Source organism: Phodopus roborovskii, unplaced genomic scaffold (assembly GCF_943737965.1).
Source record: "Phodopus roborovskii unplaced genomic scaffold, PHOROB, whole genome shotgun sequence".
NCBI classification, from domain to species: domain Eukaryota; kingdom Metazoa; phylum Chordata; class Mammalia; order Rodentia; family Cricetidae; genus Phodopus; species Phodopus roborovskii.
In genome coordinates, this window is record NW_026125477.1 from 11,933 (window position 1) to 20,940 (window position 9,008).

A 9,008-nucleotide genomic window follows, 5' to 3' on the forward strand; every position below is an offset into this window, starting at 1 on the left:
GCGATGCCACTGTCAAGATCTTGGAGATGTCCTAGTCAGGTCTATGTAATGTGAGCCTCTCTTGCCATGGGTTCAAAGTCAGGCATGACCAAACCATGGCACAGGACAAGGTAACCACTAGTGGCCTCTTGGGAAATTAGCCACAGGTGGCCAATGGGAAGCAGAAAGGACATTACTATTCATAGGACCATGAATGCTAATGCCAAATGCAGGAGGTTATGGGCATTGGTGAATTGGTGAGTGGGGAGAAACAGGCAGGACAGCAGAAAGTCCCCACCCCACTGGTCCCGGCAGCACTACACCGGCAGAGAAGCAACTCAGGCTGCTTTCTTCTATAGCGACTCTTTGGATAACAGGCCTCTAAGTAAGCAGAGCTCTGTGAGGCCACTGAGGTCAGGTGACAGAGGGGAAGCTTGTGGCCAACACTAGGACCCAACATCGTTATCAACCTACCTCTTGTGCTGATAGGAAAGGGTTGTTTCGCGCCATTTTTCCATGGCCAAGAGGCTGCCTCCTGCTACCCCCTCCAGTAGCCTGTATGAGGTGCCCAGGGATGGCAGGCCACAATGAAGGGTTGGGAAAAGAAAGCTGGGGCTGTTTGGGGACTGCAAACACAGACTCCCTCTCTTTAAAGGCAAGCCCATGCCACTGGCTAGGAGACTTAGTGCAGGCACCTTGGTTTTCTCTCCTCTCCTTGGAGCAGATCTCTATGTATACTATAGTCAGAGAACCAGCACGAAGCTCAGTTGGAGTTCATTAAGTTTTGCTGATGCAGAGGGTGGGGAGTAAGAATTGGGGTGGTAAAGAATATGGATTAGAGGGATTGGGGAGGCTTGCTTGTTAGACTCCTCCCATCTGCTCATTTAAAAACTACTGGGACTGTCACTCATGGGAAGAACACTTGCCCAGCCTGTGCCAAGCCCTGGGAACCACCCCCACTACCCCCAAAAGAAAGAAAGAACATCAATAAATATGTCCCATCCCTCAAGAGCTACCTATTCTGTCTTCCATCTGTGGGAGAGATGACCACCCAATCCTACTGCACAGCTCCCCTAGCCTGGCTCTTCAGTTGGAGTCAGCTAGTGCCAGCACATATTTATTGGAACTGGTGGATGTGCTCAGCACTGGAATGCATTGTTCATCCTTGAGGTTGATTAATTTTATACCTATTTTACAGACAGGAAAACTGAGGTACAGTGCAATTAAGTGACTTGCCCTAAGACTGCACACAGTTACAGTGTGGTCTGATTCCCCGAGCCCGTGCTCCTCACCTCCAATCTGAAACATCACTTCTATTCTGCCCTGCTCATTCCTGCATCCCCAGAAGAGCTCTGTGAGAGCCGGCACACACAAACACCCCCAGGTTGGATCTTCATTTCTGCTCCAGACAACTTGAAGATACCAGAGAGCCGTGGAGGAGCAAGGGAGAGCGGGACCCAAGCCCTCCAAAGGGAGGCAGTGAGGAAGGAGGTCAGACCACTATGCTGCAGTTTCACCAAGCATCTACAGATCCCATCTCCTGTTTGGAAATTAAAAAAAAAAAAAAAAAAAAAAAATAGGTCTTGGAAGTCAGGTGCCACTCAGAGAAAAGGGCTGAAGGCATGTGCTTCATGGGTGAAGGAATGTGCCAAACTGAGGCAGCTAGAAACTGGATCACCAGAACTGCCTGATCCCAAATGCCCTCCAAATACCAGGGAACTCATGGAAATTCACTAGTGAACCCGTAGACTCACTTCTTTCCTGTCCCACGTCAGAGAGCATAGCAAACCATGGCAGGACATGAACTGGCGGGGCTAGCTTCCAGAAGGTCACTCATAACAGGTCCTTCAGCTATGACTGAGTCAGGACACACAGTCTAGAATTGGGTGGGACTTAGAAATGACATAGTATTTAACTTGCAAGCCCTTTGCCACACACATGGTTACTGATAGCCAGCATCTATCTTAATGTCCCTGCCCAGTTTTGACATGGCCACCCTCTGCTCTCCCTACATTGATGCCATGATCACTGCAAGCAGAAGCAAGCTACCTTTCATAACTGTCACCTCCACATCTAAATTCCAGGCCTGGTGGGCGTGGTGTGGCCTTTCTTGGTAACTATCTCAGGGCCATGGGTGTAGGCCTGGCTAGACAGTACACACACAATGATGCACAGCAGTCAGGGGTGATGGCCTGCATGCCATTCATCTGTAAGTCCCCTGTGTAACCAGCAGCTCCAGGTGCAGGTTAGGGTGGCAGCACAGGGACCTCAGGTGTTGACTGCCAATGTCTGGTGATGTTCCTGGCTGGAGTCCACTGGGGCTCTGGGGTATCTCCCTTCTCCTCCAGCTCTTCCAGCTCAGACAGCCATTTTAGTTCCTTTGAAAAGTGCAAGACACCCTAGGTTTATTGGGGGTCTGGCATTGCCGATCAGGTAGTTTGCTCCTGGAGGAAAGTCATCAGTACTCTGCTCAGGATTTGGGGTACTTTCAGGGGTTTTACCGGCAGGAGTTCTAAGACCCTGATAACCACACTTGTTTCTTCCTCTGATTCTTTCTTTCAGTCATCAGCTCATTGATAGGGTGTTGAGCTCCAGGCCACTTGATTAACACCTCAAAGATGTATGCAATGTACAGAGACCTTTCCTGCAAGCCTCTGTTGATGATTACCTACAGGGGAGACAAAGATGTGATGATCAAAACCAGGGACAGCGATGCCAGGGCTGAAGCTCCATCAGACTGGACTCCTAGAGCAGGCGCTTCAGCTGTGAATGGGGGGAAACATAGGCTTTTGGGAAGTAGATCAGTGGATATAATTTGAGTGGTGGCCACTCTCAGGGAGTACTGGATACTATAGCACTGAAGCTAGGACTACCTACCCAAAGCTCCTCCTGGGAATGAACCAGGGAACCCTGGTGGATTCTCTCCAGGATTGCTGGGTTCTGCTCCTCTCTTGCTCTTTCTCCAGAGAGTTTAAAACTCCTGGGGAGGACATTGGTTGGCCTGAGGCTGGTTCCAAAGAGACTACTATACAACAGCTCTGTCTGCAGCATCCCCAAAAGAGAATAGACTTTGAATCCCTTTACCTCCAGCCCAAGTCCAACTCCACAGCAGATGCCACAATCCTATCACTGTCAAGCAGGAGGAAAAGGCAGGAGGTTGGGGACTCAGGAGCAGAGTCATCCATTGAAATTGACGGGTATTAAATCGGGCTTTTTGGCTTCAGCAGTGACAGACAGGCAGACACTATTCCAGAGGACAGAAGCTTAGACACTTGGGAGCGGTGGCAACAGATGAGATGGGGCAGGTGCTAAACATGAAGCCAAGGTGGAGGAGGGGCCCAGGGACCTGAGTGATGGCATTTCCCTGTGCTTGAACCTTGGTAGCTACCACTCACTGGCATGCATGCGCGCAGCACAGGCGCGCACAGGCGCGCACACACACACAAGCACGCACATACACACACTAATAAATGATTTCAAAAAAATTGAAAACAGACTCATAGGGTGACAAAAAACATTACTAAAAAATGCAGCCCTTTTATCTACATTTGATCTGTCTGCAGCTACAGCTGTATTCACACACCTGTCCTTGCCCAATGCACATGTTTCAAATCTTTTTGTCTCACTCTTTGCTTTTAGTTCTCACTATAAACCTTGCTAAAAGGCAGCAATGGTGATGCCACAGCCTAATGTTATACTGTCTTGACATTTCCTCTGCCAAGCAAATCTGTCCACTGCATTTTAAAATTCAGATTCACTCAAATGCCAGCAGATCATAGATATTCTTTACTAGAATGTACAGCAGATCATAGATATTCTTTACTAGAATGTAACACAAATGTCTCACACAATTCCTGGTAGAACCCTGTCCCCATCTGAAACCCATGAGCAGTCCACTGTTTGTACTTCTATAGGCATTCTGGCCCTTCACACTCTTACCAGACCCATGAAAATCCACTTAGAGCACACTGGGGCTTCTCTGGCTACATTACTTCCACAGGTGGGCTCCAAAGGCCTATGAACCACCTAGTCAGGCTTATCACTTAACCAACCCAGCCTCACCGGTACCAAGTTTTTGTATTAGCTATTTGTCATCATTGTGACCTAACACCTAAAAACAGGGAAAGCTAACATTGGCTTATGGCTTCTGAGTGCTCAGTGTGAGAAGACATGGAGCACAGGAGACACTTGTTCACATCCTGGCTGATCAGGAAGCAGAGTGTAGGCTAGAGCCAGGGTGGATATAACCTTCAAAGGCCGACTGCTACTGCTCTATTTCTGCCAGCCAGGCCCCGCTGCCTAGTCTGCACAGTCTTTAAAGTACTGCAACAAGTTGGGGACCAAGCATTCAAAACATGAACCTGCAGGAAAACAAAAGTCAAGATTTAAACCATAACAGATGCTAACACCCCTAGCAATATCATCTTCAATTTTGTCTCTAAGACATAGAATTTTATAACCTAAGACTTTGTTCTTGTTACTCTGCAGGCATGTACCCCTGTATTAGTAGTTTCCAACTTAATGAGTTTATCAGAACCTTTGCAGGGGTCAGTTTTTCTATGAAGGAGCATGAGAACAGAAAGCAGAACAGAGGACTGGCAGACAGCATGCTGGGAAGTCCTCCATGTCCCATCGCTTAGACAGCCTGCCACTGGTCCCTATGACGACGCTCTTCCAGAAGTGGCTCTTAGGTGGGCCTCTCACCACCTCTCTCAGCAATGCTGGGTTAAGTCACCATCGCTCTTTTCAAGTCTCTGACTTGGCCACTTGCTCAGTTTCCTCAGCACCATTTTCCCTTCCTCTGCTTCATCCTAACTACTCTGAGCATCCTCTTCAAAACACAGGCCTGACTGTACCACTCTAGTCCAAACCAGGCACAGAGCCCCTTGACTACTGGCATGGTCTGGTGGACCCTGCCACTCACCAGTCCTCTCCACAGCTCATTACTAAGCTCCAGACAAAATGTTCTTACTCCCTTTCCCAGTTCAATTGAGCAACTCGGGAACTCACCCTTTCTGCTTCCCCTCTCAGCAGCTTCCACTTATCAAACCCCCAGTGATGTAGGTGGGCCTTGCCCAAGGCCATGCTGCTGCCTAGTGACTCCTGTGTCCTGACCACATCTGAGGGCTCCAAGTCTAATGCTGCCTCAACCCAGCAGGTGGAGGAAAGTGCTAGATGGACCAGCTAGAAGAACCTGTGGGTCTTCTAACATTTAGTACTCTTCACCCCTTAACTTAGATCTACATTAAATCATCACCCTCCAGAATTGGAAGAAGCACATAGATTATTACGGAGGGCTGCTTTGTTTCTTTTTGTTCTGGGCATCTGGCCTGTTTACTTGCTATTGTAGACCAGGCTGGACTCAAACTTGTGGCAATCCTCCCACTTTTGCTTCCTCAAAACTAGAATTCCAAGGATGCTCCACCATACTTGACATTTTAAGGGTTCTGTCATGGCAGATTCATATTGGTTCATATTTACCCCCGTTAGTGTCTCTTGTTGCCCCTCCCTCCAAATAGCCCCCACTTCTACTTCTGTATTTTATATGTGTAAATTTATGTACGTATGTATGTATATGTATGTATGTTATCTATGTATGTATTCTATGTATGTATTTGTATATCTAAAACATAGGTTCCACATTATGAGGCTGCCTTATTTGGCTATCACAGTATGATCATTCTACTCATCTTCTTGCAAATAACATACAAAAGACAGGGTGAGGCCTTGTCCACACATCCACACAGCTGGTTTCAGATCACCACCACTTGGCACAGGATGTACAAATACAGAGGCAGCTACAAGCCATGATTCAAGTTCTGATGCTCAGAATCTCCTGTAATGATAAAGACAGCACGGGAACCAGGTTGGGCAGGACTGAGAACACAAGGCACAGTCAGTTCTATCATCAGGGGCCTCCACGGGACACTCAGACACCATTTTTTCCTACTATGAAGCAGTTTCCCTGGAGTAAGGACTTTTTGCAGACTGCCAGGGGTAGGGTGAAGGGGGTAACTGCCCCTATGGCACAATGCAGAGATTATGCAGCAACAAAAATGCAGTGAGGACCTGCATTTACTACTGCAGACCAACACAAACAGGCTGAGTGAGGAAAATGGCTATGGAACAGACGAAGTGTTTCTTTCAGGAAAATTATTTCCATGAGGAAATTGAATGGCAAAATGGCTCAGTATACCGTGCACTAATTAAATGTAGCCAATGGGTCTAAGAAAAAAGCAATTACGACAGCATTTAGGCCAACAGTCGGCACCTGAAACACAGTCCCCTCACTACACTCTCCACTGCCCACCCAGGATGGTTTCAGTCACCCCTGTTGCCTCCATCATGGTCCTATAGGGGGAAGGCAGCTGGACAGTGTGGAGCAAGGCCGACAGGGCACCTGTGAGTCTGGCAGATGTGGGTTCTTCCTCTGATAAACGAGGGCGAGAGCTAGGGCTTTCTCCCACTTAAGTCTTAGACCAATCCTAGGAGATCAAGTTGGTCAGATTGGACTGAAAGGAGCTGAAGGATGGTTCCTTTATTCAGATTCTTCTGTAACTAGAAATTTGGAGCAGAAATGTGGATGGTGCCTTTTTTTTTTTTTTAATACTAGGAGGAAGGCAGGACATGGCAACTCGAATATATAGCCCTAGCACTCAGGAGGCTAAGGCAGTAATTGCCATAAGTTTGAGGCTGACCTAGGTTGTGTAGTGAATTACAGGCTAACAAAACCTTGTTCCAAAAATCTTTAAGAAGAAAAATATAGCTGCCTGGGAATGTGGCAGCCAGAGCCTGAAATGGTACTGATTTGCAGACTATAGCCACCAGGGCATGGGCTTCTGGTCAATGCCAAAGTTCACCAGCTGCCACACACCCTCCTATGCTCTTGCAGGGTCTTCTTTTCTTCTATTTGTTTTTCAGACAGAGTTCTATGTAGTTTAGGCTGGACTCAGACTGTTCTCCTGCTTCAGCCTACCAAATACTAGGGTTGTGGGTTTGAGAGTGACTTGAGATGTTTTTTGTTTTTTTTAATAATTTAACTTTAATTTCATGCTAAGCAATATAATGATAGCAAGGATCTGTGAAACTAATTATATAACTATGAAAGAAGACATTTCAGTGGCTGTGGCATCTAAAAGACCTTTCTATGCACCATGCTAGGGAGATCCTATGGCGGGGGAGGCAATATTCCTATCTTGGTACCCCAGGAGCTACCCACATAACTGGCATGCTCTTATGATCTGCCCAGTGGAAGGTTCTTGGGACAATAACCACGTTCTCCACAAACCTCAGTGCCTGAGACTCTTTACCTTGGATAAAGTCTGCATGCAGCTGTTCCACCTGTTACCTTTGGGTGGTGCTAAGTGAGAACACGGTCCCCTGATGCAGAGGAACCTAATCCTGCTTACCCCATCTCAACCATGCTCCAGGCCTTTTACCGTCACATTCTATTCTGGGACCCCCTCTAAGATATCCAGCCAGCTAGCCACAGCCCAGTACTGCTGAAGGCCATGGAGCTGAAAGAGGCAAAAGATTTCTTTTTCTACTATGAGGAAATGTATAATTGAGATCAAAGGAGTTAATGAGCTGGATGGAGGTGAGGGTTCCAAACGTCCCAGAATCTGCTCTGGAGCTTGGTGTTTATCCTCACTTCCACAGGAGATATACCTCATAGCACGTCCACTAGTCCCTGAAGCCCAACACTGCCCCTCCCTGCAGGTACAATCCAAGACAGCCAGCTCCTTCACTGGCCAGCCTCCCAATGCTGCCTACCTTGCACCCTATTTGTGCCGATAGGCAGCTCACAAACTGGGCCTGGAAAGGTATGGGGTATCAGGTGACTGGCAAATGAGTTGAGGTAGCCACAGCTAGCTGTGGGGAGTGGAGAGGGTGGCTCAGATTCATTGGTATATAATGGCATGCGCCTGGGAGAAATGTCAGGCCCCAGACAGCAGTGGTACAGATGGGAAGAAGGCCTAATGTGCTCCTGGCTTTGTCCAGTGTACAGATGGACATCAGTCCCTCCCCCCTGCCAAGCACAGAGATTTCTGCTGGTGCCACATGCTCCTCGGATGTGACTAGCTGGGCCTTAAGGCTCCACCCCGCCCTCCTCTGCACCTTGAGGCCATCTGCAATGGGATAAGCCTAGGCATGCTGCAGGACAACCACCACAGCCCCTCAGCGTGAGCAGTGACTCTCGGGGTGGGGGTGGGCCGCGTGCACAGGGGAAAACTAAAGTGGCCCCTGCTCTAGGCAGGTTCTCATCAGCTCCCCAGCACCTGGGAGGCAGACTGAGCAAACAGCAGCAAGGGAAAGGCTGGCTGTGAGGCAGGCGACAGCTTCTTGCCCGGACACATTTCCTTCCCGTGTGTGTGGCCAAGCCCACGGTGGGAGGAGGAGGGAGCAGGCCACTGCGGCAGGGGACTGCCCATGACTAACACAGGCTCTCGCCATGAGCAAACGTTCCTCACTCCCTTTCTCTGCCTTTGAGCCCCTCCCACATGAGGACAAATCAGGAGATGGCTGCTAAGATGTACTGGCATCTTCTGATTTCAGCTCAGCCTCCCTAAGGCAAAGAAGCCTGGCTCTTAGCACTCAGAAGATAAAACTCAGAACAAGCAGCTAAAACTCACTGCTCTGGGAGCTTATGGCTTGTGGTTTGGGAAAGTTGGTGCTTTTCTTTATAAAAAGTCTGTTGCTGTGAATAACAACCATGTTAGAAAGACGATAGGCTGTGTACAGCTCAAGAGTAGTATTGTTAGCATGTGCAAGGCCCAGCATGCATACAAACACACACACACACACACACACACACACACACACACAAAAAAAAGGTTCCCTATCTCCCATCCCCACACCGATCAAACTCTAGATTTACAGAGCATGACCATTTGAAGATCCAGCTCACCTCACAATTACGCTTGCAACTGTCCCCTGTCATACACCTTCCTTTCCCCACAACTTCCCTCCTCCCTTCTGTCTTCCCTATTCACACAAGGAGAAGGCCTTTCTTCTATCTGCCTAACAGA